General features: G+C 37.6%; 1 long non-coding RNA gene across 1 annotated transcript; it reads left to right on the top strand.

Moving 5' to 3' along the window:
* The first annotated feature begins 12,529 nt into the window (after nt 1–12,529).
* LOC136282039 (uncharacterized) lies at nt 12,530–19,501 on the top strand. The gene is made up of 3 exons (XR_010718059.1): nt 12,530–13,049; nt 13,312–13,494; nt 19,381–19,501. It is a non-coding gene; the product is annotated as an uncharacterized lncRNA (long non-coding RNA).

Genomic DNA, 19,501 nt, shown 5'->3' with positions numbered 1-19,501 from the left:
AATTTGATGCCAAAAGCGCATCAGTATAAGGGTTTGTAGGCAATGCTTCTCCACCTATGTCTCTCGCAAATAAAAAGACGCTGGTTAATATCAGCGAGCACGCAATATGCCATGAATATTGTTCAGAAGATTCTTTGTTGCATCAGCTGTTACTTTAACCTCTAAATGTGAATGCCCGCTATAACAGCAATGCCCTAGTGCTCTAGTGCAGTTAAACGATTGCACTCAAGGCTTGTTACATTTAACACCAAATGGTATTACCTTAAGGACTTTATTAAGTTTAGGACAGTTGTTACATTTAGGCCTTCAACAGGGTGTCCGTGTTAACGAGGCGTCCTCATGGTAAGAGTCGACTGTATTTAAGAGATTTTATACTTATTTATAGAACGCATTACGTTATTGCATACGGGAAGTCTATTCTGGGGATGAAGATGTGATTTACTATTAATTTCAACCTCTATTTATAACTGGTTATCGCCCTTTCGATCGAAAACTCGAGCAATTTTTTATGATCTTCCTTACAAACTGCTGGATGAAAACACTTGCAAGACCATCTGATGTAATATCAAATTTTCTTGATATGAACACGGCCGAAAAAAACATTACCATAAAAATCAATTGGAGGAGAGGATAAACTGGTTGATATCATATGACAGTTCCTTCATGTGCAGGTCGGTGAGGATTTTAAACCGTCGTTAAAACAAAAGAATCTTAATGACAGTTGTATCACCAACACAAGCAGATCAATTCTAAACTTCCTGGGAAAAGTGGCGAAAATAAAAAACACAAGTTAGTTTAGAATAACAGGTCACCTGTTATTTGAGGTATCACTAAAATCCATACATAAATTAATATCCAGTGAATTTTGTAAAGTCGTGCGCGATGACCATGTATGAACTCGAATAGGAACTTCACAGTAGTAGGCGGTTCGGGCTCATTTCATCAAAATGAAATTGACACACTGACCATGAGGTGGTGTAACTGAAAAACAGGAAGTCGATAATGCAAAAGGGACTTTCCCCAAGAAACGGGTCATCAGACAGATTGCTATTGTTCGTGGGTTATAGATTATGCCGCAATAATCTTGTAATTGTATCGCGTGATACTTTATTTCCTAATTTAGTAATTGAAGTGTGAACGTCTTGTATTCTGCTGCATACACCTTTATTGATATCTGACGGGCTATACAAGCAACTAAACTACTCGCTACATCGAGTTACAAGCTCGGCTTTTATAGGTACGGTCGAGGATTTAGCACGTTCCGTAACATTACAACAGATTTTATTTATATATTGATTCAGGAATGACTCAACATGACACAGCTACTTCTAGAACATTCTTAAAGGTCACACTACAGTAATTAAGCAAAGGGTTGATGACAGTTGGGTTACTTAAGATTTAGGTGTGTAATTAAGCGTAGCACAGTAATGACAGACTTGTAGCAAGAATGTTCTTGATATAGAAAATCATTTATGGTCTGAAATAAATAGAAAAGGAGTTGCTTTGGGAAATTGTGCGTGCACGTTTGGGTTGGAACATCCAGAGACGTTGCATGATGTTTTCTTCGTGCCGCAAATAGTGCTTGCGCGCGGGTGTAAATTACAGTAGTGTTGATCGGAGTATAATGGGAAACAGCTGTTAAAATCAAGTTGACATGAAATAACTTGGGATTTTAGTAAATCACGAATAAGTAATGTCAATTTTGGTTTTACGTAGTTTAGGCGTGTATTTCCGTTGTAATAGTAGATAAATAGAATCACTATCTTGTAACAGAACATTGGGAACGATTGAATGTAGAAAGTTCGAATATTGTATGGATCGTAAATAAACGCAAGAAACGCTGGTACTTGTAAACTGTATTTTATAAAGTCTTAGTGAGTAAGTTATTCATGTCAGCTTTTTTGTCAATTATTGACCTCATCCGAGAAAGGGTCACAGCTTCGTCATTTTATTGAGCTTGGGCGACACCCGTCATCCGTTTATCTTTAGCATCCCATCGCCCGTCGTTTGATATTTTCAATAATTTATTATTATTTGTTGTTTTGCGATATCTTGTTTCACAAAGTAATTTATTGAGTTCGTCTGAACTACTGACCGGTGTATGCACATTCATAACCCGGTGATTATCTTCATTAATATCACCTTGAAAGGATTCAGAACCATCGAGAATACTATTTGCAACAGTGTCAACATACCGTTTATTGCTTTCATCTGTTGCATTTTTGGGTCATTTTTGGTTAATCACCTTGCTACCTTTCATATCTTAATTGCCAGTGATACCAAATGCTTTAGAATTGACTTATGATTTGTTGACAGCGCTTTGATTTGAAAAATCACCCTTGTCGTAGTCGTGAATGATTAACCTGCTTTTTATTGTCTGTGGAAGCAAGTTATTCATTTCGACTATTTTATTAGCTATTTCAGTCATCTGTGATAGCGTAACAGCATCATTCCAAAGACAAGGAGAGATTCTTTCATTCTCGTCTCATACTTTAGATAACCGATCTACAGTTGTTTTGATGCGACTTGATGTCCTAGAGATCTGGGCCAAAATTAAGGTATAAGATTTAAAGGGCTGCTTTTACTACATATACTTTGTTCGAATTTATTTCTATTGGCGGCAATTTATGGGCCTTACCATTTATTATCAAATAAGCATTTATTTAAATGAGATGTTATTCCAGATACCATTGCATGAATCAGCTTAAGTACAGGAATAGAATAAAAACGGCGATCATTCTGGTATGCAAAGTTGGTTCTGATAAAACTTAAAATTTGACGGGGGAGCAGTCGTGAAGGAGAACATGACAAGACTATTAACTCAGATATTTACGGGAAAAAACCCTACAAAATTTGATGGCCAATAGTTATTAAAATAAATTAAATATTTTGTGCATTTTGCAAGTTCTTTGTAAAAAGTGTTCAAGAGAAAAATGACAACAAGAACAACCACGTGGTAGGAATTTATGTCCAAACGTTGAGTAACAATTTTATAAAGTATCATTGACGACAATTGTTGTGTTCTACAATAAGAATTAAAGTTTCGTAGCACATTCTTGGCTTCTTATCACGACCATCAAAAATAATTTATTCGTACGATCCGCGAATGAAAACAAAATATCAAAGTTCCGTTTGATTGAGCCAGTCTTCAAACTTCTGTTTCGGGAGCATTAGCATCCCTCACTGAAAGGCCGATCTTGATCTTAGGGCATTTGCTTTAAACACAAAACACGAGAGGAGATAAGACGCTTCGTTAAAATACACCACAATATGGTGATAAGTAGATCTAGAAATATTTTTACAGATACGACGAACGATCCACAAATGAAACCAAATTATACGTATACATCAAAGTTCCGTTTTTTTCAGCCAGTGTCCAAAAACTTCTGTTTTATTTCGGGGACATTTCGAGACAAGAATGACATTGAAAAGTGTTGGATTAGTGTCAACTCTTGTCTCGGGGCATTTGCTGCAAACGTAAATCATAGATGAGAAAAGAACCATATGCAATGTGAAAAGCGTAAGGCGAGCAGCAAGAGCAAGACACGCACATCGAAAGAATTGAGCGAGAAAGAGTAATCGTGGTATCTTTTGATTGTTTCGGGGTCATTTGTGTCCATTTGTGTTTCTAAATCCGTATAGATATGAAATGAGACAAAGGCAGAAGAGGTATCGTCCTTTATGGGGACGAAGTTTGGTACATATGTCCATCACTGCTGCTATAGTCGTTTCTGTGAACGCAAACTAAGCATCGAAAACGTCAATAAGTTAGGACTCTAATATGCTGACTCAAATTGTCAATAAGTCAGCAACCTTGTCGGTAGGTTCACGAATCAGTCAATCAGTCGGTTAGCCACTCAGTTTGTCAGTCAGTGAGTAGGTGAGTCAACCAGCTAATAAGTAAATCACTCTGTCACCGACCACGTCGGTTACAAGATCTTTGACAGAAAATAATTTGAAAGTCAAATGCATTTATAGATAGATAGATAGATAGATAGATAGACTGTTTATTCACAAATACATCGCAGTCATTAGACTGAATTGCGTATTTCACAGAGAAATATATAAATAGGCAAATGTTAAAACTAATCACAAACATATGTACATGAAATAAAAAACGAGTATCTAATGGGATTAAAATATGTATAGTTACTAGCTAAGTACTACGCGTTGTTTGTTGCTAGGCATCTTTGGACATTGCATACACAAAGGACTGTCTAAAGCGGTCTGTGCGCGAGCGTGGTAGATCATATGTTCTCTGTTGTCGCAGGCAGTAGTTTTGTTCATTTCTTGGAGGCAGTAAGTTGTGTAGTTGTTGTAGTTTATGAACCAAAGAGTCGTTTACATAGTTCATTGCGTCTCTCTTTTAGCGTTGGCAGGCCTAGTCTGTCCAAGCAGTCCTGATATGACATATCTGAGAGAATTATGGAAAGAACTCTTTTCTGTACTCTCTCTATATCCTCACTGAGGTAAGCGGGAAGCGCGTGATGGAAGAGGGGAGCGCAATATTCTAGAACAGATCTGATTGTTGTACAATAGAAATCAACAATGTCATTACAAGGTACACGAGCCCTTTTCAGGAGAACAATGAAATATATCCGCTTGTTTGCCTTCTTAATGCAATCTACGACGTGATTGTTCCATTTGAGATCACTAGATATGGTAACACCTAGGATTTTGGCGCAATCGATGACGGGAAGGGTTTTGCTATCTATTACAAGTGGAGAAAAGTTATGAGGATTTTCTTTAAAGTCAATAATTAACTCTGTGCACTTGTCAGCGTTGAGTTGCATCAGCTGGGATTGGGACCAGGTGTCTACCGCAGTAACAACGCGTTGTACGTCACTCAGGGAGCCACGGGGTATGGTTTGAGAGATGGTAGTATCATCTACGTACTTCCACGTTGGGGCGTCAACTTTGAGATCGTTTATAAACGAGAGAGGCTAAAATTTGTCTAATCTGACTTCCGAGTCCGATTGTAAAGAGCATAAAGAAGAACTTCACAGCTCAGTTGGTTGCAGCCGGCATCTGAGCCTGAATCCCCTTGGGAAAAGCCGCAAAACTAAGACCAGGTCCTACAATTGAATTAAAACAAATTTCTTTGATTTTCCAATCCGAGAGTAGGTGTAAAAAAATCCATTTACTAAAAAAGAGGCTAAAGTCCAAACTCCGTAGGAAATATGTATCAGACTTGGTGAATGAACCACAACATTTGGCTAAAATAAAAACTCCGAAGATTCTCAATTTTCCAAACAAAGGAATAACAAATTTGCGCAAAAGCTAAAAAAGAATTATCTAAAACTCCGCGAAAACAAACAAAGGTACGAGAAACACGTCCAAGTCAGTTTTCCAATGTCAAGGTTAGTTCTTTGACGTGATTGGCTAATTTTTCGTATTCACGCGCGGGGCGTGAATACGAAAAGAATACAAAACGGGGAGAGGAAGAAAAAATTGTGAAAACGAAAGAGATTTTCTACACGAGAGGCCCGTCAAGAAGATTCCTCCTTTTCCCAATATCGAAACAGACCACGCATTAATTTGTTATCTTACCAGAGGAAACAACTTTGTCAGTGGACACCAGAGTGGGAATAAGAAACGGCATTTGACAGAGACACTCAATATTTTGACGTTAGATCTAGCCCTGGAGGCAATGGATCGCAAGCAAGTCACTGCCTTGGTGTTATTAGATCTTTCCAAGGCATTTGACAGCATTGATCAATCGTTTTTGTGCGCGATGGAGCGCAAAGTGCGCACGGAAGAGCGAAAGCAAATCAAAGGGGAAAAAGTCAAATCTTCTGAGGCTCTTATTTCGCTCGCGTTATGAAAGATGACTTTGTAGAAAACTGAAAAAGACTGCTAACAAACTAAACATTCCCAGAAGAACCTCTCTTCCACATTCGCATTATTTCCCCTTTGTTTGGCAGGTCGTAAGCATAAACTTTTTTGGTCCAACGCGCGCGAGCTGGAGCAGAAAACAAGGTTACGAAAGTAGTTCTTCAACTTAGATCTCACTCTCAATGTAACCCGGAATTGCAAAGAGCAAGGTCACTGTTTGCGCATCTTAAACCAATTTACAGTGGTTTAGCACAGACATTTCGTTCATTTGCAATTGGTTGCTATATCTCCTCTATCCATCTTCCGTCTTAATTTATTCGCTGGCTCCTAAGTGTTTTTTATTCATTTGCCATCCGTATCAATCTTCCATCCATCCTTACTCATCCTTTTCCCCTCTGGTTACTTTTTGTGTTTTTCTATCTTGCCGAGCTTATATTTTGTAATCATTTGTAGTCTTCTCCAGTCTTGATCATCCATCTTCCTTCTTGGTTTATCGTTGCTTCTATTTTATCAAACGATTATTCTGAAGTCATTTACAATCCTTGTCAATCTCCTTCATCCAGTCATCCTTGTTGCTTTTGGATTTTACTGTAGCTTAGCTCGTTTTTGTTTGCGTGTCTTGCTAAACAGACATTTGGTAGACCCCCTCGAATTAAAGAAAGTTTTTCGAGGCACAAAATCTGACACTGCATGTCACAATACAACTTCTTTGAGTTGCAAGAATTTTGCAATTCTAAAAAGTGTGCTGTTCTAAACCTTACCTACACTCCCTTAATGGAACTGTGATAAACATCTACAGCCAAGGAAGTTACCTCCGCCGTTCTTGTGACAAAGATACGGAAAACGCCCAATATTCCTAAGGCCGACAGCATAACCGATACGTGACGCTATGAAATCGTTTTTCGCGGTCCATTTTCCGCGCTCTTTATCATGGCTCACATGGGAGCTTTCGCCCACCGTTATAACAACGGATTTGGAAGTTACTCGTCATTTGCTCAACTCCTTACGTTACTTGTTTTAACTCAGCTTCCCAAATTCAAGCTCACATCTCCAAATGAATCTGCTTCTTCGCTGACGGAAACCAAAGCGAGAAGTGATTTTGATGTCATAGAAGGTAAAAAGCAATCTGGTGCTGACGTCATTGATCAGCTGATTGTTAGGGCGGGAAATTTAGTGTAATTGATCAATAACCCGAACTCTTTCTTGATTGACCAGCATTGTGATCAATCTGCTTCTTTATTTCATTAACGAGTTCAAAATGACTAACCTTAGTTTCTTACTCTGTTTCCTCACATGACAGGTTCGTCATGGATATTGTAGCAATTCACAGGACACGTCATAAATGAGCCTAGTAATGGCCTGTTTCTGTGGCTCATCAGTAGATCGCAAATACTAATGTGTAGCAATGTAGCAAATCACAAAAACCATCATTAAATGATATAGCAAACACAAAAATCCGCATAATACGACCGTTCAACTGCAGAGTCCAGTTGGCTCACGCGATAATCGTATCTGCCATTTGGTAAAGTTTACAAACTCAAAACAGTGCATGTGCGCGCGCTTTGCTACATCGCTGGTCGTTTACATCATTTCATTCGTCTTCTTTACAGTCCCTATCAGCACGTCACCGCTACGCTTTAAGAGTCTTAATAAGCACGGAGCCACAAACAGAAAAAAAAATCAAAATCCGATTAAACTAAGGCAGTAAAATAGTCCAACTACTTTTAATAATTGAATGTTACCTGCTAGGCATAACCTGATGACTTATCAAGTGTACGAGCTTTTATGGTTTGCCAGGCGATTGCTGATGTGGACGTGTTGGTGTTTGAACTGTTGGTCCATTTGCGCGATTTTATTAAAAATGATGACATTAAAAAACTAGATCCAAAGGAACCCCATCTTGTCGATTTACAGCAGTTAACAACTGAGAACAGAATCAAGTCTTAACGGCGTATTTAATTTTGATGTGACTAAAAGAATCTCTAAACAGTGGTATGATTCGTGAAGGAGGCCTGTGCATACATTGCACACATTTCCTGGCCTCAATTTGAATAACAACAATTTGAACAAAGTAGTCGATACACACGATCTTATCTCAGCTTGGTTGTTGCTGCGGTATGTGCATTAGCATCTTTTTACTCGGTAGTTTTTTTCTTTGTTTTCGTTGTATGCACGAACTACCAAGCGTTAGGTCACAAGGGACTCTTACAATTAAACCTCCTTCATTATGCACATTTTGTACGTTGCACGTCTAGTTTTAGTTCAGTTACGGTCCGAGTTAAAAGTTGTGCCGTTTCTCATGAGTGGAGAACGCTGAAAAGGTTTGTATGTTTTGCTTCTAGGTTTTGTACCTTCGGCTTTTGTATTCTACTGTGTCTGCAACATTTGTTCTCTTTTTTTAACCGTCGAACCTACTCTTCAGGAAACAACATTTTCTTTTTAAACCTGATCAAGATTGAGTGTATCGTAAGTGAACTGCTCAAGAGTAGTGTGAAATTCGTATCCGCGAATTCGTTTGTGTGCAGATCTTATCTCAGCTTGGTTACTTTTTCCTAACAGGTTCCCATTGCACATAAAAAAGAGAAATAACAGTGCGTTTCCTTATTTCACATCGTTTCCCGTGAATTTCTTAAAAGACGGGTTGAGAGAGAAAGGAAGGAAAAGTACTTAATTGTACGCTCACACTGCCGCTGAGGAAAACTACCGAGAAATGAACAGAAGACTTAAAATTATCAGCAGTTGCTTCAAATTGTAGCCAGATGAGTTTACCATAGTATGATATTTTCCACAAAGAAAGATCGACCAAACCGACTATGGAATAACTAAAAAAATATTGGAATCACACCCCCATGAGGTAAGACAAAAATTAACTACTTCCAATTTTGGTAAAATTTCCGCACAGCCCCATACTATTGTTAAACAAATATGTTTTCTCAATGGCAATGTATTGTTTTTGTCATTTTTTTCTCTATTCAAGAACTGAATGCATAATGTAGTATGGGGCTGAGCGGAAATTTTACCCCAATTTTTGGCATTTAGCATTTCAACATTCAGTCATCGCATGAGCGCTCCGCAAGAGTTTTTCAATCACTGCCCACGGAAAGGTCTGTTTTCGTATGAGTGGGAGTAATCGTCAATCTTTTGACTGTCAGACACTATGCAGGCTTTTCTTCACTGTTCACTTTTAAATTGCAAGGAAATTCGCTGTGATTAAATTCAAATGAGTGTCAGTAAAAAAAATGAAAAACTGACGTTGAAGGAGGCGATTTCTCTGAACTCGAGGAAACTATTGTAGATTCCATTCACTGAATTTCTTTAGATTCTGCAACACAATATATTGACTGAGATCAACGCTATGACCAGTAGTAAAGAGCGAAGTGGAGAGAAAGTTTTTAAAAATTATTTTTTAGGGATTACAATGAATAAGGCATTCTTCCTTTGCAAGCCGTTACATTTACGTGTTGTCAACTTGCCTATTAAGTGCGCGAGAGGAAAAACATAACCTTCAGGAAATTGTCTTCAACAAGAGGTAAGGCCCTTAGATATATCAAAACTCGCAGGAAACGCATCAGTCGGTTATTACAACAACGCGCTCTACTTCTTGTTGATTAAGTAATGGTAATAGTAATTCGTGTCGTCCAATTCGGTCTGTAATCATTCGAGTCATTACAAAATCGGAATCCAGGTGCATTGGGAACGATAGCGATTTGGCGCCAAAACAAGAAGCCACCGCGCATGCTCCTAGCGTGGTTGACCGGCTCGATCTAAGATGGCGGAATGTGCAAGCCGACCAGGATTCCACGGAATTCAGCTATCATTTCGCTTCCTTCCAACTTTGAATGTGTTTGGAAATCAATACCATAGTTTCATATAGTTTATAAAAAATTCATTGGATCTTTAAAAGTTCTTTTACCGAGCAATTCAACGATCGAACGAAACAGCTGTCAGACCTGAACAGCAGACCTGACAGATTGTCGATGTGATTGGAAAGACAGTGTTACATGCAACTGGGCCCAAAGTTGTTACACAGCCACCTCAGTGACATGTATGTAGCATGCATCTAAATTTTGAATAATGGCAATTTAATAGATATATTTTAATTTATTATTTTACTTGTTATTTTTACACAGTTGTTAACTCATCACAGCTGGTATTTGGTTTTGAGTCCAGGGCAGTCAGTAATTTTTCATGTAGGCAGGGAAATGATGAAAGTAGCAGGGGTTTTAAGAATCTGCTTGAGGAAGAAGTGGGGAGGGGTTGGAATGGAGATCTAGGGAACAAAAAAAACCTTGTTGTAGATAAGCGCAGGAAAACTTTGGAAAGGTTTTGACAATCAATCATAATTTTATTCTGACAAAACAGTTTAGGCTGACATTGACAACACCCTCGTGCTGTTTATCATGGAATTCAGAACTATTATATCCACTCACACTAAAAGAACTTGTGTGACTTGTGACTGACTAAAAATGGTGTGATCCATAACTGGTTAGTAACAGTATGACCAATAAGAGACCAGAAACAAATCATTTGAGCCAAAAACATGGTGCTGCAAATGTTTTAGGAATGTAAACTGGTTCACCCTTTTTTTCTTCCTTAATTTCTCTAAGCAAAGCTTATAAGAAATTAATGAAAGAAAACTGTCTATACTGATGTACATTAGGTAGTCTGGCGGGATTTTTGTGAGACTAAGCCTTGCACTAACTGGGACCCATATGCATTCTAGCCCTGCTGGCTGAGAAGTTTTTGTTGACATGTGATTTATCAGAGAGAAAGACCAATGGTTAACCCTTAGTACCATTTGCGAAAGTGAGGGATGTCACCAATCTCTGGCAGAAATTCTCAGCTCACTTGCTGCATACTTTTGAAAGAAAATATGGGGAGATCTGTTTTCAATGTTGGTTTTATATAAGAGATATTGTAGTGTCTTGCAATAATGTAATCAAATGTTACAATTTTTTAACAACCTTGTTGAAATGAAGATTTGATTAATTGTATCCTGATAAAAGTAGTTTGGGTTGGACCAGAACATTGTGAACTGACATCAGTTTGAGGGATGATTTATGTACACTTATCTTTCCATCTGTGAAACTGACTTATTAATGATACACAAAATGTAACAAAAAGCAGCAACCATATGCTGAAGAATTGTCTCCAAGTTTGGATTGGGGTCACAAATTGAGTTATTCTGCTATAATCAACCAGCATAAAGTGATATTAATACTGAAGCACTAATTTCCAAAAAATTTGTCACGGTTGTGTGTTTCTTATTTTGTTCATTTTGTTTTTTTGTTTTTGACTTTGTAGGGGGTTGGTGTCTTCCATATCAGGACTGATTTTTTTTCCTTTAGTGTATTTGTGTCAGAACGTCTAGGTCTGAAAAAATATACTGATATAAGATAACTTCGGTTTTTCTTGAAGGTGTTCAGCAAAATTGCAGTAAAACAGTAAAAGAAATGGGTCAACGGTACCTAGGTGAAAAAATGTAATCAAGGAGGCATACAACCCTATGATAGTGTCAAGCGCTCAAGGTGATTTTTGACATTTGGATGGATTGGAGGACACCTCCTCTCCCTGAAAAACCATGTGTACCCCCACACCCTCAAGTTTTTAATGGGAGATAACAAAAAGGCTCAGATGCAGTACAAAAATTGGGCAACTGATGCCACCTGGCTACCTCACAAAGAACTGTGTATGATTCTCAGGTCAATCCCTGAGGTATACCATCTTTGGTGGGATCAATTCTTGGATGCAAAAAGGTATAAAGCTTGATCTTTTGGGAAAGATCAAGGCAGGTTCAAACAGAATGATGGATGCTCAACTTGAGTGGTAGAGGGACATTGTCTAGGAAGAGGAGTTGGTTCTGACATTTTGGGATGTCTTTTGGGCAACATAAAGCCCTTCAAAGCAAACACTCAGGCAGCACAGTCAAAGGGAAACATCAATTAGTATACTGTTGGTGATCCCAGACCAACTCCACAAGACGATGAGTTGCAAAGATTTTTAAAGAAGGAAACAACATTTCTATCTCTGAGTAGCAAGTACTTGTCATCTTAAAATCTTGAAAATTTGAAAGCAATTCCTATTTTTCTTTATAGGGTGGTAAATGCTTTTGTGTCTGGTTTACAAAGTAAGAGTGTTATGGTTGCAACTACTTTCTTTGAAATGGTGTCAAGAGGAAGAAAACGGTTAGTAATGACTCCTTAGTAATTTTACCTTTTTGCTCTATTGTGTTTTTCCTTCTCTCTTGTGTCTACATGAAAACAAAACAAGCAAAATCCAATCATTTTTTATTTCTGAATTCAAAACATGGGGTTGTCAACCTACAAAAAATTCCTTCTTCCAGGACATTTTGGAAGGCCTGATCACTGGAGGCCTAGAGCAAGTACTACGTGAAGGGTGTTGTTTAGGTTACTGAGATTTGCAATCTCACTTTTTGTCTTCATTTGATTATTGGCATGAATGATTTAGCTGGTGTTTTGGTTCAGGTACTCAGCTGTAATATTGTAAGCAGGAAACGAATCCCCATGCACTGATATACCTTCAACTTCAAAACCCTTTAACCCCTAAGAGTGACTGGCATCTAAGTTCTCCTTACTCCCAAATCAAACATTAAGGTCAGATAAATAAAGGAACTGATTGCTTGCTAAAACAGCTCTTGAATATTAGACAAATTCTCCTTAGGAAACACAACTCAAGAGATCAGCCTGGTTGAAGTGATGGCAAAACACAGAAAAATGATGAAGAATAAGTGTCCAGAACAGACCCTGCAAATAAAGATTCAGTATTGCATACAGTTGAGATCATCCCTGACAACAGTGGTGTGGAATATGTCCCACATATTGCTTTCTCTCTTTTCCTGTAATTGCAAAAGCAGAACATGCAGATGTGTGCTGTGATGTTTGGGTGAGCAGTGTATCAAATGATGGAAAGGAACAAAATTCAAATTGTGTGGAGGAAGTAAGAGAAGTTTGCATAATAGATCCAGCCCTACTGGTTACTCAGCCTGAGACCAAGGAAAGCATCAGGGATATCCTCTGTGGGTTGCTTAATGACATGAGTCTAAAAGAACTGGTCAGATCGAACATCAGGCAGGGGCACAAGATGTTAATCAGGCTGGACAAAAGCAGTTATGAGGTGCAGATGACTAAGTTAACATTGTATTCACTGGAGAACTGTCAATAGACAATGGGAAGTAAGGAGAGAGTGCTTCACAGGTAGGCCTTTTTGTGCCCTCAATTAAGTGTGTGTCAATAGGATTTTTCCAAAATCAGATTTGGCACATTAATCTTGGCAAAGGGATGTAAACAGGTTAAATATTTCCTTAGCAGAACACTTTTTAAGCTGTTTGATTTTTATCTTTTTTATGATTTAAATGGACTTGACCTCAAAGCAATAAATCTTTTCACACCATAATTTGATGAGCTCTAGGGACAACATGATGACAATACCCCAGCATGTTTTGTGTTTTGTCTACAGAAATTCTGGATTATGTTGAAAGAGCTCTTTCCTCTATGGGTAAACCAACTGATTCTATGGTGGTATTAAATCAAAGGGATTGCTGCTGAGCTGATGGTTGTGTCAATTCTGCAAAGTAGACCTGAGCTGAGAGAGCTGTCATCAGTTAATCATGAAAGCACTTAAAAAGGAGCAGTATTGAAGGTAAATAAATAAACAAGTGATTTTGCTGTTGTTTTTAGATGGGGTTACCAATTATTTATAAGCCATGATTCATGTAATAAATTCTTTGGATACTATCCAAAATGAGATGTTTGGAAAGGTCATTCATTGCTAATTATTATAGAGTAGGTTTATTTAAGTAAAAAGACAAATTTTGTTTTTGGCTAGTTATTACTTTTGAACATTACTGGTACAGGGTTTCTGATGTTTCATGTGGTTGCAAAGCCATGAATTTCAGGTAAATCTTGTGAAATTCACAAAAACTTACCAAATACATGTCGCCACAACATATTGTTGAAAGAGCAAATGAAGATATCTGTTGTGGTCAAACAAATAGAAAACTGCCTTCTATATTTCTTTCTTAGCAAGTCCAAACAAGTTGTACAACTTGTTATCATTTCTAGGGAAAACGAGAATCAAATGCACCATTTCCCTTATGCAGTAGGTTATTGATGTCTCTCCACTGATTGCGACATACTGCGGTTTGCAAACTCTGCAAATTATGGAAAAGTTTTTAAGGATGCCCACACTTCTGTGAAAACAATTATAAGAGATTGCTTCCAGAGTTATCCATGAATACAATAGATGTCTGTTCAGCTCTACATGTAACATTTTATTGGACTACACAAGAAGGTTCCCAATTAACAAACATCTTAAATGTGCAATGCACACTCCTCATTTTCCCACAAAACTGACTAAATTGCTTGTTTTTCATTAAAAATGTTTCTCAAATCAAGGCAAAATTGATTACTTTCCAACAACATTTGCCTGAAACATTCTTGGGAAATTGGCTGTTAAATATGCTTTAGCATGGCAAGCTAATACTCAAGGCTTTCCCTCTCCAATTGCAGAATAATACAAGTTTTGTTTGTCTCTCTCCACAACTATTAATTCTCTGCAATCTCTCCATTTGTCTTAATTCTAAAGACTGTGGACATCATAGACTGCTATGCATGTGGTGTGGGGGTGACTGCATTCAAAATTACATTTCTTTGCTGTCATTGCTGCTACTATGTGATATTACATGAAAGGAAAGACTAAACAACAAACTTTACCACTAGAGTGCTTATTCAAACTACTAGATTTTTCAGTCACACATCACATCTTACCAAACCTAATGATATGGGCCATATAGGGTCCAAGTATGGAAATGGTATGGCATGACCTATGGCCCAGCTATGGGTAATGTTTTGATTGTGTTGGGGATGTTGCTTTCCATATCAAACCCATATGTGTCACAAGCTACATTTATTTGTGGGTTCTATTGTATTCCACTATGGGACTGCTACATATTTGGCAGCACTCCATACATCCCCCATAGTATCTACAATGATATGATATGGCAACTCTCCAAACCATTCCCATATTGTCCAGGGTTACTGGTATCTGATATGGGAATGCTGTGTACCTTTTAAACTCCCATACAATTTGATCACACGCCTTCCAGGCAGGCTGACATCTGATATGGGAATGGCGTAGATACTCAGAATTCCAGTTCCATATTAATGCCATATGATAAACATTTGTGTTTCTGTCTGGTGAAAAGTGCAGTTTAAGTCTCTGGTGTTTTTTTTTACAGCACATCCTTCCACTATCTTGAATAAGGCAAAATTAATGTCTTACGACCAAAGCTTCATGTCCCTTGCATATCTTGAGTCCTCCTCTGATCAAATCATTTTATGTGCACTTCAACTAAATATCATGTTCTAGCCTTATTATAATTAATTCATAAACAAGCTAAGTCAGTGCAACAAATCAGGACATTTCAATAATTGTGAAGAAAATTTTGTTGGCAGTTGCTTTTATAATAATAGCATGAAGAACTATTTAAAAACTTTCTAAAATGGCATAATGTAGACAAGTTCAAGATAAAATCTGATAATAATATGAATAACTTTTGACAAACTTCAAAATGGTACAATGTAGAAAGGGTCAAGTTAAAACCTGAGAAACCTCTGTTCTTATCTCTAAACATAGGTGTTGTTATAAAATAGTGGAAGATATTATAGCTTTAATTTTACAATTAATATATTGTTAGAACTGTCCTCATTTGTGAGTATTTTCAGTGTTGGCTGGTGCTGCATGATTCTTCTTGGTGGTCTTCTTTCCTTTTTCCTATAAAGCGGAAAAATCAGTAGACAGACCTCTATATCAGTTAAAAGCCCTTAATTCCTGATGCATTTTGGCCAACAGTCCCCATCAGATGATCAGAAACAATGACTAAAGAAAATGGACATATTGAAGCCAGTCATGTTCAGGGCTTCACTGTGTAATTATGAGACCAAAAGGAAGCAAGGGTCTCCTTTGTTAAAAAAAAAAAAATTAATTGTGGCATTGATATAGCTTTGCCAACTCTTAAATGCGGAGAAATAAGCTCATTGGTGAGAGTACCAGTATATCTCTGCCCCCTCAATTACTTTATCACCTGTAAAATAAAATGATTCAATGTAATTTTATGGGTGTGTAATAAGGCGATCTTAAGAAAAATGATATTTTACTACTCCTCCTTTCAGTCAATAATTTACCTAATCTTAATAAATGTTGCTATACATGTAACAAAGAATCTTTGCTTCTCATATGTAGAAATGTTGCATCTAGACTATGTGCAGATCAGAAAAGCACTAAAAATTACTTTATACTCTCCAGCTACTGCTCTGTCTAGAATTCCAACTGCTGGTATGTCCTTGACTGTCTTTGCCCTCACTACAAGACAAAATAGAAGAAATAATTATGAAGATGCAGATACATGATTTGCAGTAGAGGTTGTCCTTGCAAGTATAAGATAACGCTGTAAATGCTAGTTGCTTGTGCATTTTGCAAATCATGCAGTCCTGAATTTTGCACATTGGTCTAGAAAATTTACTACCATGCAATACTAAGCCTTCTATAACTTCAGGGTTTTCTTTAAGGTTTTAAGTAGCCAGAGCTTTTATAAAGGTAACTGGTTGTGGGTCCAGAGGACCCATGCGATAGTGTTTAGCCCATTGTTTCAGGGGGCATGCTCCCCTGGAGAAGTTTTGAAAACTGAATGCTGGAAAACGCATTTCCTGGTATTTTGGGCCATAAAACTCTGACATTAAAGGGAGGAATTATGCTACAATTATATTGTGAAAATCATGTTACTAAAAGAAAGACAAAGTGATATTTCAATAATGCAACTGTGTAAACAAAAAGTGGAATAATATATTTTAACATCTTTTTGGTGGTTTTGCTAGTGTTTACGATTATGGTAAAATTAATATTGCCACTTGACAACTTGTAAACTTGGGTAGGCACATGCTTAAAGGACTAGACCACCAAACAAGGATTAACTCCACTCAGTAATGGGAACTAGCACTTGGTCTAAAGGTCTAGTTTCTTCGGTTTCATTGTTCCAGAACAAGACAACAGGAAAAAGTTTAATTCTTTCAGGGACACAGCAACTTTCTTTACTTTAAAATTAAACGTCATAGGCACTTTGAACACAGCTGTTTCTATCCCTCTGGTAATCTTTGAGGTGATCAGAGGCTAGGTTCTTAATGCAAAAACCCCTACATTGTTTGAAAAAACTTTTTTAGTGTATTTAGCTGCAACCCTAAGTTAATAAAAAGGAAACATTTGGCCACATACTGTCTGATAACCTATTAACTTGTATAAATCAGGTTGGTTGGATCTTACATAATCATGTTACCTTTGTAAAGGTATAAGTTCCACTTAAAGCACATTTTAACTTAAAGGTTTGATTCATGATATCTGCTTGTTCCTTTGGTGCTGCAATTCAGTGTAAAGATCTTTTTCTCATAGGAAAGATCTCATTTTAATCAGAAGCTAGTCAGTATCACTGTCCAAGTTTTCTGAATCATAGTCAAGTCATCAGGCTGGTCTGTTAGCTTCAAAGCAGCTGCTGCAACTTCAACTTCATGTATAAGTCCCATCTCATTTGGGTTAGCTTCATCTTGATCAGCTTCAACAGTTTTAACTTGTACTCCCACATTTGCCATCTCTACATGCTCTGACACAGAACCATGGTGATCTGTTAATACTCCTTTCTTAGGCAAGGTTCGCCTCTTTTTCTGCTCCAACTAAAACTGTACAGAGTCACACAGAAGTTCCTTGCACTGGTCCGAGTGAAGTGGTGGCCCATTGATTGAAACCTGCATAAGTACCTGCAGCCTGGTTTTGCTGCGCTTAAGAGCGCTTGCACCACGTTCTGGCCATGCATTTGAAATGGGAATTGAAAGGCAACACTTTAAAGTTGGTTACACAATAGGGCACAAAAATGTCTGTAGGGCAAGGCTTGTCTTAATCTTGGGATGGGAAGATAGTGATTTACCTTAACTTGGTTGGTTATTAATATTGATGTAGCTACTTGCTTGAGCATTTTAACTTCAAATCATGTTAACCCATGAACCATGTCAAGCAGTTACTCAAGAGCAGGATTGGCACAAGGTTACTCCTTCAACAGCTTCTCTGGCGGCTTTTCATGTAGAATACAAACAGGTCCAAGGTTTTCAAAGACCTTCTGTCACTTGTAATGCTGTCATAGAAGCATGTAAAGTTGAGGCTGTGAGCTAAGGCTGTGAGCTGAGGCTGTGAGCTGAGGCTGTGAGCTGAGGCTTGGCCATTGTAACATGGGCAACACAATGGGCATTCCTGATCAAGGTTTTGTGGCCACAATTTTCCTATAGTGTTGCCAAAAGCAAACCATAGTTGTCTTTGCTTGCCATTATCCTTTCTGCTCTTTTCTTGACTTTTTATGACAACTTCCCTTGAGAAAGTTGAATTTCCTTGTGCCGGAATAGCTGCATGCATCTCTACTGTATCTTCCTTTACCCCAATAAAGCCAGCTCATATGACTACCCCAAACTCTTCATTGTCATGATTGCCTTGTGTAGAAACAATGATCATGTGATCAGGTGCAGTTTCCATTTCGAAATTGCTCAAGTTCTGTTAAGGCTGTCCTATAGAGGTGATCATGATTGGTTTTGTTTTGGTTTGTTTTTTAATACCTTTATTGGGTTTATAACATAGTACTAACTACAAAAACATATTACACAGCAACAAAAATATATGAAGATGGTAACAAAAGTAGTTCTAACAGAAAAGGGCAGGTGTGAACAGGACTGGTGTCCCATGCGAGGCACCACCCTGTAGCTAAAATACAATAAAACAGAAGAAATCCAAATTACAACAAGTTTGTGTGGCATCAGCTGCACCTACAGCTTGTGGCATGAGTAAGTCAAAGGTAGAAATGATGTTCTCAGGTGGTCAATAATTTCTAACCTTCATATTTGACTTCTCTTTTGGGCTTATAGGCTCCTTCTTGTGGCCTAGAACTTCTCTCTTTCCTTTTCTGACCTCAACAACAGAGCTCTTAAAACAGTTCCTTTAGTCAAATTTTCCTTCCTTGAATGCATTAAGAGCTGTCCATGTGAATTCCTTTGAGGCAAAGGGTTGTTTAAAAAGTTGCTCAATTATTTGAAACTTATTCTTTTCTGATTCACAGCTGGCAAATAAACAATACTTGCTCTTTTTTTCTTGTTGTTGGTTGAACACATACAGGCATTCACTGGAGAGTTCTGCTTTGTTTCAGGGCTGTTTTGTGAAAACATTGCAGCTACAGTTTGAAGGCCTGCATGGAAGGCAGTTGAACCTCTTCATGGTGTGGTTACAACTGGCCTCCATGAGGTCTTCATCATGAAATGGATTTATATATATATATATATATATATATATATATATATATATTGTATAATTAATAATAACAAAAAACAAATCCAACAAAAGGTTAACATTTTAACACAAAGCTGATGCATTGAATGTAATTTTGAGTTGATGAGTTTACAGGTTGAAAGTGAAAATTTATTTTATTTATTAATTTATTCGCAGCATTTATTCAGGCTAGGAAGCTGGATTGAGTGGGAGCCTGCAGAGAATTATTTAAATATAAAAATAAGGCTAGTAATGTAAAATGCATAAAGTTCAGCAACAGGTTTAAATTGAATGGGAG

The sequence above is a fragment of the Pocillopora verrucosa genome, chromosome 6, assembly GCF_036669915.1.
Source record: "Pocillopora verrucosa isolate sample1 chromosome 6, ASM3666991v2, whole genome shotgun sequence".
Taxonomy (NCBI): Eukaryota; Metazoa; Cnidaria; class Anthozoa; order Scleractinia; family Pocilloporidae; genus Pocillopora; species Pocillopora verrucosa.
Note: the sequence above shows the minus strand (reverse complement) of the source record. Positions and strands in the feature narration are given on the sequence as shown.